The 13,684-nt window shown below is 40.0% G+C and overlaps 1 protein-coding gene across 1 annotated transcript in view; it reads right to left on the minus strand.

Annotated features, from left to right (window-relative positions):
• The window catches only part of LOC135791800 (uncharacterized), a 151,933-nt gene that overhangs the window by 109,465 nt on the left and 28,784 nt on the right, over nucleotides 1–13,684 (minus strand). Inside the window, exon 3 of the mRNA XM_065302343.1 lies at nucleotides 4,162–4,222. The gene's annotated coding sequence lies outside the window, so the exon portion shown is untranslated. The remainder of the gene's footprint in view (nucleotides 1–4,161; nucleotides 4,223–13,684) is intronic.

Here is a 13,684-nt window from a genome sequence, read left to right on the forward strand (position 1 = left end):
ATGGTGGCTTGCGAAAACTTTCGGAAACTTTTTCTACGCTTCGGGATTTATATATTTTTTTATATAAAAAATAAATTTTGCGAAAATAATTACAAAACTTTTTTTTACTTAAAAACATGATTTTTAACGAAAAAAACGTAAATTTTTATTCTAAACACCCTGTATAGATAACACATGAGTAAACATGTAATCTGAAATATTTTTTGTATAAAATTTTAATTTTACAAAACGTTTTTTTAACTGAAAATCGCGTTTTTATATTTTTTATGTAAAAAACGATTAATTTTTATCCTGAACACTCTGTATATATGCATCATGATTAAACATGTCATCTATTTAGTGCTTACCAGTTAGCCGGTGTCAGAATCTAATTAAATTCACGCTCAGCCGTTGGCACACGCTGAGCAACTTAAAAAAGCGCGCGACAACTAAAAAGCTGCCGGCGTTAAATAAACAATGGAAGCGTTAAATGTGCGCAATTTTATAGCGTGCGCGCTACACGCTGAGAAAACAAACGCGCGCGCCCCGCTGACGAAAAAAAGTAACGAGTTAATTAATTTAACTCGGGCCCGTAATTAAAAAAACACACACGAATCGCGGCGATAAAAATGTGAACACGAGTCGCACGACATTTGATACCGTACATATTGCGTGTGCGCGCACATACAACACAACGAAAAAAAAGTGCACGCTGAAAAAATAACCGGCGGAGTGTGAAGGCGAACAAATTAAACGAATTAGAACTACAATGAGTAAATCTACGCGTGTGAATTACAGCATTATTCATGTTAGCTGCTTCAAAGCAGTGATTTTTATTAAATCACTTGCGCATGCGCAGTGAGTACAGTAGGCGGAGCAAATAAAGATAAAATTAGGTTCTTTACTTGTTTGTTTCTTGTTTCGACGGCATTAGAACAATTAAAACTTTGTGAAAACAACGCAACTCATGTTAGCGACTTCAAAGCAGAGATTTTTTTATTAAATCGCTTGCGCATGCGCAGTGAGTAAGGCAGGCGGAGCAAATAAAGATAAAATTAACGTTTTTACTTGTTTGTTTGTTGTTGTAGGCTGAATTAAAACATTCTAAACTTTGTATCCACTCCACAACTCAAGTTAGCTGCTTCAAAGCAGTGATTTTTATTAAATCACTTGCGCATGCGCAGTAAGTGGAGTAGGCGGAGCTAATAAACATAAAATTAGGTTTTTTACTTTTTTGTTTGTTGTTACGATGGTATTAAAATACTTTAAATTTTATGACAACAACTCAACTCATGTTAGCGACTTCAAAGCATTGATTTTTTATTAAATCACTTGCGCATGCGCAGTGAGTAAGGTAGGCGGAGCAAATATAGATAAAATTAGCGTTTTTACTTGTTTGTTTGTTGTTGTAGGCTGAATTAAAACATTCTAAACTTTGTATCCACTTAACAACTCATGTTAGCAGCTTCAAAGCAGTGATTTTTATTAAATTATTTGCGCATGCGCAGTGAGTATTGTAGGCGGAGTATATAAACCTAAAATTAGCTTTCTGACTTGTTTGTTTCGTTATTTGTTTGATTTTTTCGGCTTTAAAGTTTGTGGCAACCACGTAACTCATTTTAGCGACTTTAAAGTAGTGATTTTTATTAAATCACTTGCGCATGCGCAGTGACTGCGGTGGGCGGAGCAAATAAACATAAAATTACGTTTTTACTTCTTTGTTTCATTGTTTGTTTGTTGTTTTCGACGGTATTAAAACACTTTAAACTTTGTGACCACTACGCAACTTGCAGTGGTCGCGTTGTTAGTTCCGTAGTTTTCCACCAGGCGCCCGGAAACTATTGTTACCTATTAACATCGCCTGCGCTTTGTTGTTTAAAACTTGTGCGACAATTCAATCCGCGCGCCAGTTACAAATTTGTCAACGATAAATATTTATAACTAAATTATCTTTTGTGTGAAAAGTTCACAAACACCACGAAAATATGTTCGCTTTGTTTTCTTAACTCCACTAGCTTTTTATGAGCAAAGAAAACAATCCTTGGCGGTAAAAAAATAAAACTCTCCTCTCCTGAATCTCCTGAATCCCGCCGTTTGAACTGAAAGCACTACACATTTATTCGAAACTTTTCCACGCGCGTCTAACTTCTGCACGTGGCGTTAAACGTTCGATGCGTTCGATGTTTGGAGAAGCCCCTCACTTGGTCACCGAGTCATTGAGTGCGAATGTGTAGGTGAGATTACTAACGCGCACTTACACCCGCCCTCGGGCTGGGCCGAAAGTAAAGGTAAACGTAAAGCAAGCGGTGGAAAACTCGTGGAAAACCACTAGCACTAATGACCCATATATACACGTGGCGGATAACACCTTGGAAGCAAAGCGTGATACCTAAAACTTTTAATGGTCCACGAAAACCAGCGAGAGCAAAATTTATTCCTCTCCTTATGTTTAATGTTGTAGCATTTTGTAGGCAAAGAGTAATTAATTATGGAAAGGTGATTATCCCGATTGACCACCAAGTAGATTGACAGGATTGTCACACTTGCCCAAAATTCCACTCCCGGTGGTAATTCCGATCATGCCAGGCGTGCAGTTACACATTGCGGGATGAGCGGGAGTCAAGGGGAAACAAGAGTAGTCCTGTTTTGATACCGCGGCTGGATTCATTACGAAATCTCTCGCAGCGCATTAAGCGATTGGAATTGCTATTGAAATTGCCGATGCGTCGACTCTGACCCACTGGGCGCAGGGTGATTAGAACGCGACCAAGATTTACAGCCCAACGCGTCGCATTACACGGCGTTATCTGCTGATATTTCGATATTTGCGTTATCAGTGCATCTGCTCCCTCTACACTATCCCAAATGACCCGCATGATACACCCATACAGCATGTTTCCAAAAACAATAAATTTTTAGGTTAAAAATAAATCGCATTGTGTGAACATTGTGATGTGTGTACTTTGGGTTGCCTAGCGTAATTGCATATGTGCTTGATGTTGCAACGTTGCATTGTGATCATCAGCACCATTTTGCCTAACAGCGCGTTCAATTAACGCACGATGTATCGGAGATGTCACCGCATGGCGGATGCTGAGCAATACAAGTTGGGGTCGAGATTGCAATCGTGTTTGTCCCATAAATGTAAACCTAACGCCGCCATTGCAGTACGAGTATTACACCCAATAGCAAATGCCCAAACATGTCGTTTTAAAATATTAACTAAAAGAATATCAAGTCAATGTTTGTTTAGAGACAAGAAGAAGAAAAAACTCGTCCGCACGTTCCGCTCGTTACGTTTTTTCGGTGGCTGCTTCTGCGCAAAGTTTATCTCTTTTCGCTTCTTCGTTTTATATTATGTCTATACACTCACCGCGCGTATTCGCAATGCGCCGTGTACGAGTACTTACGACATACTTCTTCAACGCAAACTTTGAACTACATACACCGAGTGTTCCATAAAATATCCTTCATTATTATTAAATATATTCGCAAAATTTAGGTTTACAAACGCTTTGTATGATTATATCGTAACTTTGCGCATGTTTTGAACCGCAAAAGCACCGCGCTTGGCGCAGAACGCGTATAATGATAATGGCGTACAAGTCGTGGCGGGTAATAACAATAAAAACTAACCCCGCGCTTTCAATATTTATTTTTATGCTACGCATCGCCGTCTGTGTTTTAATGCCGAAAAATTCCGAAAGGGTGAGGTTGTGCTTGTGGTAGAAAGTTAAGAATTACAACCGACGTGGATTACATGTGTATGCTGGTGGCCTACATGTCCATATTAATTTTTCACGAGGGCAGCGAGTGGAATGCCATCAAAAGTTGGTCCTCGACAGCACCTTCTCGGCGCGGAAATGAAACGAACGTGCAAGGCGCAGCGTTTCGTCGACGGCGGCCGTCATAAAACGTGGGTTTTACCTTTCCCGGATTACGTGAGATGTAATACAATCGAGTTTATCTCTTCGCGGCCCGCGAGCGCAGCGACGACTCGGGCTGTATAAATTTGGTCTCAATGTCTCTATATCGGGCACTAAATAAGGCAAGATGGCGGATGCCAACCAATACGGTGCTTGCAATTTGATTTGGATTACGTATGTATTCAGATCTTCGATAAATTGTAGAGTATACGACCTACTAGTTTAGATAAAATAGGAAAATCGAAGGAAAACTCACCGTTTGTTGAAAGGACAGTAATTATTCACTTTGGATGATTACAGGGTTTTTCTGAAGCAATCTGTAACAAAAAGTAAAGTTTTGGTTATGGAAAGTTTAAAAATGAATAAATAAATATGTACAAAATCATTTTTCACGGTTTTTAGCCACCCCGTGACTAAAATCCGTGACTAATGTACTTTAGTCACAACCTTGTATAAAATAACACTTTTTATGTCTTAAATCATTGAAAAACTCAAATTTTAAAGATTAAAGAAGTAAAAATATAATTTTTCAATTTTTTACATAAAATAAAGTATTTTAGCCACCCCATGACTAAAGCCCTTGTATAAAGTACAACTTTTTGTGTCTTAAATCATGGAAAAACTGAAAATTTTAAAGATTAAAATAGTAAAAATATAATTTTTCAATTTTTTACACAAAATTAATGTAAAATTGCAATATAACTTCATGGGAAACGTAAAAGAAATTTTTTATTTGTGGTAATTTGTAGATTGGATTACAATTCTTTGAAAATTAATCAATATATCAATTTTTTCAATTTACTAAAAGCTGAATGCAGCCGGAATGTGTATTGTGGATAAATCCAGGTTAACACAAACCGGTAGCTCTTACTTACACGCATCCGCCGCTTCCTGAAACTCGGTCGGAGTTGGGGCAGGCCGCTAGGCGCAGCATCGGTTATGATGTTTTATTTCCGCGCCGGGAGAGCCGGGAAAAATGAGGGAAGAGCGCGCGCGTGGAAAACCCGGATAGAAAACAAACGCGCTGTACGCAAAGTTGCGCACGCGGCGGGGGAGATGCGGAGGTGGTGTGCGAAATACGAGCGAAACGTTCGACATCGCGATACGCGAAAATGTGCCTCGGTGCTTCGATGCTTTATAGTGCTTTATGCATTTTCCCGAGCGCCCGGAAAACTTTTATGCCCTTTATGTATTTTGTATTTATGTCTTTTCATTTCTACCATGCGTAAAAAGTAAAAATCATAGATAAACACAGGCAAAACACGTCGGGAAAAAAAAAACAAAATTTTACACCAAAAAAAAATTTAAAAAATTAATACAAACTGTATGTTCCTTTGTGCATTACAAAATGTTCCTTCTATGACAGCGTCGGTTTTTAATATATTCAAAGATATATAGACATCACATCCATCTGTGCATGGTTCGGGTTCTCTTTGAGCTTCGGCACGCTCACATTTTCCGACTCTGGGACAGACGACCGAAACGTTATTAAGCGCGCGCGCGCACAAAAAGCCCCAGCGTCGCAAGGCGTTAAGAAAAATAAGGCAAATAAAGAAGAATGCGCAAAAAATAATGCCCGCCGTACATAATATTTCAGCTGCTAAAATATGCCACGCGAAAAGGATGAAATATATAGAATAGCAGCGCAGTAATGCCTTCGCCTCGCATTACGAAACTCGGGGTCTAAAGAGGTCTAAGAAGCACGCCGAAGGAAAATAAGTAATAAGCCTGCTTGCACGCGAGAGATGCGCGCGCGCGGATGAAAAAATATGTCCGGGGCCTAGTCGATAAATTGAATAAAAAATGATTAATTGGTTTGGACATTATGTTCAGGGGAGTGACATTTGGTTAAGCTAAGAAAAAATTACAGGAAACTGTAGTAATAGTCTACATACAGTTTAACCAAGGAAAAAAAGTACAGGAATCTGTAATCTACACGCAGTAAAATATCAAACATTTAAGTATTCAAGGATTAAACATAAATTCAGCGGGTAGTGTAGACATAGTTATTTATATAGTGTTAGTTATAGTCGGTGGTCCTTTGGTGTTTTAGCCCCGGCTCAAGTTGGTCCTTTGGTCCTCTCAAAATGCATCCGAATGTATAGTCGGAGTTTGCGCTGTTCCGGAAACGTACACGATTGTAAATGTTTAATAAGGACACGATGAGTGTAAATTATTAATTTCGCCAGCGCACACACGGCATTAACCCAGGAATAAAGGTACGTTTCGGGTGTAAAGGAATGGTAATACTCGACCGCAAAATGCGCGCATGAAAGGCATTATATAACTCCGAAGGCGATAAATATTAATTCGCACGAACACGAATATTCTTGCAAGAAGGACATTGTGTTTGTTCCAATTATTATAGGGTCTGTAGGAGTGGATGATGATGACTATTGTTGGTCATTTATCACTAGAATTCCGTCCGAAATTCGATTTTTTGACGAAAATGTTATTTTTGTTAAAAATACTCCGGCGAGTGTATTCCGATCTTCATTTTCGCCGGCTGTGCGCCCTCTCGCCGTAATGGCTTTCTGATAAAATTTATAGCCACATCCGGAAGGTGACTGTTCGCTCCATGGCGCCGGGTCTCTCACATGAAAAGACCACGAGATGTCGAGCCACTTGTTCAACGCTCACCCGTTCAGTGTTCAATGTTTTCACTCGTTCGCATGTTCACATGACTGTAACGCGTGTCTGTACAATGTATTTTCAATGTTCTTCCAGTTTATCTTTTCGGAGCGTTCTTTGTTCAATTTTTTAAAGTCATCCCACGGCGACATCCGAGAAAATATACTCGAAATAACTTCCACCAGCTCACTTCCTCCGCTTTCAAAACTCTTTCAGACTAAAGAGTGAAAAATCTTCTTCCAAAAAAAAAAAAACTGGAAGAGTGGGTCTTAAGCGGTCTATTTTCAAACTGGAAATGCCTGTAATTTCAACGCCTATAACGCTCGATAAGAAGCGCCCGACCGGAACGAAAAACCGTTATCGATATAAATCTACTCGGCGTCGAGTCCGAAGCGTTTAGTAGTTTATTAAGCCGCTATCTATTGGCGGGTTGGGCCGGCGACCACCAAACAATGCGCTATACTCACTTCTGGCCCTAGACCTTTCGTGGTGGTGCATGTGGATGCGTAGGATACTTCCATTGTGCGCCGCCACGCGAAGAAAGTGGAAATTTATTGTTCGTTAGTTGGGACGCAGAGCTTTGTGGTTTTCGCTGGCCGCCACGATGGCAATCGAAAACCGATATAATAGAAACAATTGGCGAATAAACGCCTGCGGTTCAAAATAGAGAAAGTAATTGAATGGAAAGCCGAAAGACGATTAAAATCAGCAATCAAGGCAGTCATTCAACGCGTAACAATACAAAACTAATTCGAAAATAATTACATTAACCAACAACAATTAAAAAAACTTACTGTGATATTTTCATAGTGAATTTTATGAAGCATACGATGCACATGAGTAAATAAACAAACACACACGTTGACAGTTGCACTAAGACTAAATTTGGCGCGCGAAAACTCAACGGTCACTCACCCGTTGGTGTATAATAAGTTGCCTATGTTACCCAAAATAATTTCAAATATTTTCGCGCGTATCAATACTTCGGATCTATTAAAACTGCAAAGTTAAGAGTTTAACAAAGTTATACTAGCTGCGCGTACTATTTACAAGTTTTTGAAGTAACTTTTCGATAGCACTGTGCGAAATTACGTCGGTAGTATACACTAAACGACCGTTGAAGTTGAACCCTCGGAAGCGGCAGGATAACTATAGAAACGAACCCGGGCGGAAAGTGAAAAATTAGATAAAAATAGATCCGGCGTAGATCAACGTCAAATAATGTTATCTTTCGCATGCCGGTTTAACCGAACTTTAACCTTCGTATCGCGAAACGAGTATAAAAGTATAAAAGCCCGCGTAGAGTGGAACAAAGTTATAAAGAAATGTAAATTGAATCAAAGAGCTTCGAGATAATTTGATTTCGTGTGATTTAGACTTCCCATCTTACTAGTTTATTAAAAGCACAAAATTAAATTCGTGTTTGATACGTTTTCGGTGCAATTTTAAGAGATGTTGATCTTTTTCTGCGAATGTGTTTTGTTTGTAGATTTTGCGAATATGTTAGCATCACAATGATTGCGTGGGCGGGAAATGTATTCGTTCTTTTGGTCTGCCTGGGAGAGGCTAAGCATTAGTAAGCACTTTTCGGTGGGTCGTTTTGGTCTTTCTGTTCTTTCAGATCCTTTGAATGCTGGAAGTGGTTTGCCTTCCGGAACGCCGGCGAAAAATCTTCGGAATGAAGAAGAAATGTATGCAACCGGCGAATAAGATTTCTCTGGAGGAAGCGCAACGAGCGCAAGGAGCATCAGGAGCACATTCGATTACGGCAAAAGGATGAGGGCAGCAAATGAGACAGAACCAAGAAGAAAAAAATTTAAAAAATCAAAAAATCGCAAAAATTACAACAAAATTTTAAGAAATAGAAAATTGTAGTGATGTTATGAATTGAATTGTAGAATACACGCATTTGTAGCATTTGTAGAAGACCCTTAAGATGAAATCAAAGTCACGCAAAGTAGAATTAAATAGTGCTCTCGTTTTTATGTGGAAAATTGGAAAATGCGACTTGAATACGTTATCCCAATTTTCGATTTTGCTACATCTACGACTTCCACTCAACAATGTACCACATATGGCCGAAAAACTCCCCCGCGCTTGAAATCTGCCATTGACATTGGGAGCGCGCCAAACTAGGCCGCCATTGTGTGGGTGATTGTATGAGCGCACGAAGATGCGCGCGGATCTCTTGAGGAAACGCATGTGTGTGCAAAGTATTGTGTGCACATGCTCGAGCAAGCCGTGCGCGCGCGGAGATATGCAAACGTCATGCAGATTGGTTGTTATTGTTATGATAAGCGTGTTGTCGACGCGGCGACAATGTTGCCATTCGCATACCGAGTGCCCCTAACATTCGGCAACCAAGTATACATCCAATATTAAAACTCCTATAGAATAGAGTATGTTATGTTTTTATTTTTAATTTTTCCGTGGTATTATTTCTCATTAAACTCTCAAGGAATATCAAACTTTTGTGCACATACGCGAGAATTACATTCCATACGTGGTGCGCATACTTATCACGCGTTGCACCTTCGCAATGATGGAAATATTAAGACGTGCGCGCAATTTTGCATTCCACGTCGCACATCTGCTTGTTTCATGTTTCGCATTTCGCATTGCATTAGACGTTATTACACGTGGCGGCAACGTGTACTTAACCATTCTTCTTATTCTTCTAACACTAGGCAACCCAAATTACACCTAATAATTTATGAATGCGCGACACGTATCGTAATTATAACGACACACCAGGAAATTTGTGTCACCTCTATTTCGGGATGACATGTCACCCTTCATCTCGATCTCGGTATCGCGCCTCATTCCTCATCCCACCAAATTACCACCAAGGCATGCTTCTCCAGCTGCAAGCCTACATCTAATTTGGTATTCCATTCACAAACGTGGGCGCTCCCTTCGCTTTAACAGCTCAAACAAGTCAAAGTCGAGGAAACACGAAACTAGAGCACACTGCCGCCATTTTGTTACAGCATGGCGGCGTGTTTTAAGACTTAATACTAAGAATTCCGTCAAACTACACCCGCAGCCATTAGGAATCTTAGTATCATAGATGTTGCGGTTCGAGTAATGAGCAAATCAGGCACCGCCTCCGGCAAAACATGAATGTATATTAAATATTAACATTTATAAATCTTGCCTGATTTTACCAACATGTTACCACTTGCTAATTACGCGTGGAATTTAATTTATGTAAAACAAAAAATTTTTAATTTAATTTATTCAGGAGAAGAAAAGAAAATGTTTTAGTTAAATTTTGGAATTTTTGTATTTTGTATCTTGTAGATTTGTAAATTCCATGCAAATCTCCAGGTTGCCATCGCCTTCAACGACTTCTTTTGGCTGTGCGATTCTAAGAAACGCATTTTTTCCTTGCTGCATTTTTACGTCCCTACATTTTTCTATTTCCATTCCATTCGGGATCTGCTAGCGGCGCTTTGGTGCAACTTTACGTCCCTACCTTTCAACGGTTTGCATCCGCATACTTGACGCTTGCATTTCTGCATTCTTGCATCAATTTTTTTTTTGCTTCTTTACGAAACTCGAGCTTTTTCTGGCTTTCACCACCACACGACAAGGAAGATCTCGTTTTACATCTTTTTCGTTTTAACATCGTTGAACATGTTTTATTCGCAGCAAATATTTTAATCAATAAATTTTTATAAAATTCCACGTTGGAAACTGAAGTAAGTGGTGCAGTTTGAATATTGCATAGGCAAGTTGAAAAGACCAGCAAAAAGAAACGTGCAGGTATCGGAGAAACGGTTATAAAGTTTCGAATTCAATTTCGTGCGATTCTATCAGTATCAGCAGCGGCAAAGTGAAGTAAAGTAAGTGGAAGATAAAAAAATGAGAACAAAATTTAACAAGACTCGCTCAAAAATTCCCAGCGAGAAGTTTAAAGACATCTTTAACTACTTGTTTGCGTAAAAAAGTCACAGAAAATCAACACGCATAAAATGTTTTAACGTGCGCGCAATTCAGCACATTGTGTTGTTTATCGCCGCGAAAATAAAACGATACTCGAAACTCCTCGACCCTTTGAAACTTGCAGCAATAACGCGCAAGCTTGAACCTTGAATGATCCAAAGTTACGAGTCAAAACGGCTTGAGTTATAGTTCTTGGGCACTTTTGAACCTCGGTTGTTTTGCCATGGTCGTTGGTCGAACCGATGTTTGCGTTTGTTGCACGATTGTAACATTATTTGTCGTGGGCGAAAAAACTTGTGTGCGTTTGGGGGCTATGAAAACCACCTTCACACACAAGACCCAAAGACCCAAACATGTCCGAAAGTAAACAGCAGTCAGTCGGCAGTATTTCTTCGTTTCCTTCTCTTCCAATCCTATTCAAACGCGTTTTGTTGCTCTTTCATTTATGCGTTCTCGCTTTGTTTTTCTTTTTCGTACTCAAATATAGTCGGGATGGGCAGTGGAAAGTGTTGCGTACATTGGGGAGTGCGATGTGTCGTTATAGGGTTTTGGTCGTTTGCGGCGTTGATGACGCTGACCCAAGCGTAAAAATGGACCACAAGTCGGTCTTTTTTTTCTGCTTAGTGTGAAAATATTTATTTTACGGAAAAAACAAAAACATTTTTTAACCAAAAATTAATTATAATTCGCTCAAAATTTGAAATTTACACAAGGAAATGAACAGAGATGATGTTTAATGAAACATCGGACGTCATGTCATTGCCGCCACCCCATGGTGAAGAAGTCAAGAGCGGAACAAGCGGACGAAGAGGAAGTTGATTACGATTATGATGACTAGATGACAGTTTTCTTGTTAAGATCCCCGTCCGGCAAGAAGCAAAATCTGCGTACCGACCACAGGGATGACAACGGATGCCGGAAATGTTTCCTAATACAACATCAACCTTTCCACAAAAACTAAATTTACAAAAACAGTGTTTGTCGTGTGTAAGAAGAAAAAAGTAGACGTGAAAATGTTGAAATCGATTTTGAAGCAATCTTGTCGTCTCAACTAATAGCCTTTCTTCGGTGAAGCGTGCAAGATTAATTAGAAAATATTGTAGACGCTTGATGAGGGCGATTATCCCTGATTGCCATCGCCTTGCGCTCGGCGCGCATCCAGGAATGCGAGTGTGCTTTTCGTGCTCTTTGTCGACGTCGGCGGAAAGTCGATTTACCCTCCTCGCCGGGAGGAGGAAAAGACACGAACAAAAACTTCCTCGGCGCGACATTTTCGCTCTTTTTTACCAGGCCGCCTTCACGGGTAATTTTCTTCTCAAAATAAACAGATCATTAATTTTGAGATACTCAAGACACTCGGGCTACTTAAAATTAACGCGGATATCAGGTACACGGAAAAAATTGATTTAAATTATAATCAGACAGTTTTTGTGTGTGTTTTAGAAGAAAAAAATGCCTGACGTAAAAGGTCGCCGCCTGAGGATAATCGGAAAGTTTGACTTTTACTGTGAGTTTGCTCGCCAACTCCACGACTTCTCAAACAGCCGGGAGTCGACTTTGAGTTGACTTCACTCTCGGAATTCTTTGCTGCCGCGCGCACAATGTCGAAATTTCAATCGCATCATTCCAAGAGGACATCAAATGATGTGATAGGTCGAGTGAATGAGAATCCAATTCTTCCACTTAAAAAAATCTCGTTTTCTCCTCTCGCAGTAACAAAAAATATCTCTATTCAATTCCATTAACAATTATCAAAAATCAGAAAATAAAATAAAATAAAACTACAAAAATGCAATGAACTAAATTCTTCACTTTACACTCTCTTCAGCGTAATGGTTTAATTTAAAATTTCCGGAATGTTTGAGTATAAAATTCCAGACGAAGTTCTGCAAGCATTCGCAGCGTTCCAGTTCAGTTTAAGTGGCAATGCACGTCGTTTTTGTCCACTTATCGCTTTGTAATCGCACATAATTGGATTCTCCTTCGATTCGTCGCGCGCGCCGCCATTGTAGGACATTCTGTCGCGACACATAACCCTAGTTATTTGCTACGGCTCCAATCCGAGGGCAATCAACTCTTTAAATCTTCCCTGGACGCACTCCAAGTTATCGGCGAATTCGATTGATGAGTATCGGGCAATCAAACAAATCGAACTAAACTAAGGCAGAGGCAGAGGCAGAGAATCGCTGCTTGCACTGATTACAATTACAAATTCAGAATATACGACTGAGCGCGGGGTTCAGCGGGGTAATGGACGCGCTGCGAGATGTTTGCCGAAGATAGTCCGAAGATGGATGGCGGCGTCGTGCGGCGATTCTATGATTATCTCTCGACTAGGACGTCGTTGGGATGCATCCAAGGCGAAGGTAGTTAAAGTTTCGATCTATCTGGGTCAACAACAAATCTAAATCTATCTCCTACAAACATCAGCAAGAGTATACCTAACCTAACCTTAAAAATAAAACACAACAAAAAATATATTTAAAATATTCACTTCTAGCATTATTTCTAAAGATACGAGGACGTAGATGTAGAAAAGTTGTCTTTTTTGAAGATGTCATCCTGAAGCAACTTTACGATCGTCGGTTCACGTCGGAAAAGTGCGCAACGGAAGTGGATTCGTTTCGCAGGACAGTCGTCGCACGAGCTGGTCTCCCGAGACACCAGAAAGGCTCCCGAGGAGCAACATGGCCGACACGGTGCGCCATAAAAATACGAGCGTACTTTATGCGCTCGGAATCTATTCCTCTCGAGCCACGAGAAAAACATGGCGAGTGGGCTCTGTAAGCAGGCTTCAAGTGTCCGCCGACCAACCACATGTGGGTAGCATTAAGATGACGTATGAAAGGATTTAACTTGTAAGTTCATTGCACGTAAACACTTTGAAGGTCAACCAGAGGACACGAAATATTAAACATCTTCTCATAACTTGTCAGATCAAAAAATAACAAAATGCCTTGATCTTAATATTTTTGTGTTTTTTTTCGTTTCTAGGTTATGTTGGTTGGGTTGTCGCGTGCCTTGTCTTCACAGCGCGCAGTTTATTTAATGTTTGTTTAAAGTTCTTTTCATCCCGTGGTAAGGCCGCCACCGATTTGTTTTGCCTCGCTGCCAACTCAGGCACTGTTTGTCTTTCCAGTTTGCGTCCATCTGCTGCCTTTTGTCTTTTTTCCTTCTCTTTGGTCTTCGCGGGAATTGAT

The sequence above is a fragment of the Atheta coriaria genome, unplaced genomic scaffold, assembly GCF_025399875.1.
Source record: "Atheta coriaria isolate IRGN ID8LTWV9N9 unplaced genomic scaffold, Caltech_Dcor_3.1 hic_scaffold_5_pilon, whole genome shotgun sequence".
Lineage (NCBI taxonomy): Eukaryota > Metazoa > Arthropoda > Insecta > Coleoptera > Staphylinidae > Dalotia > Dalotia coriaria.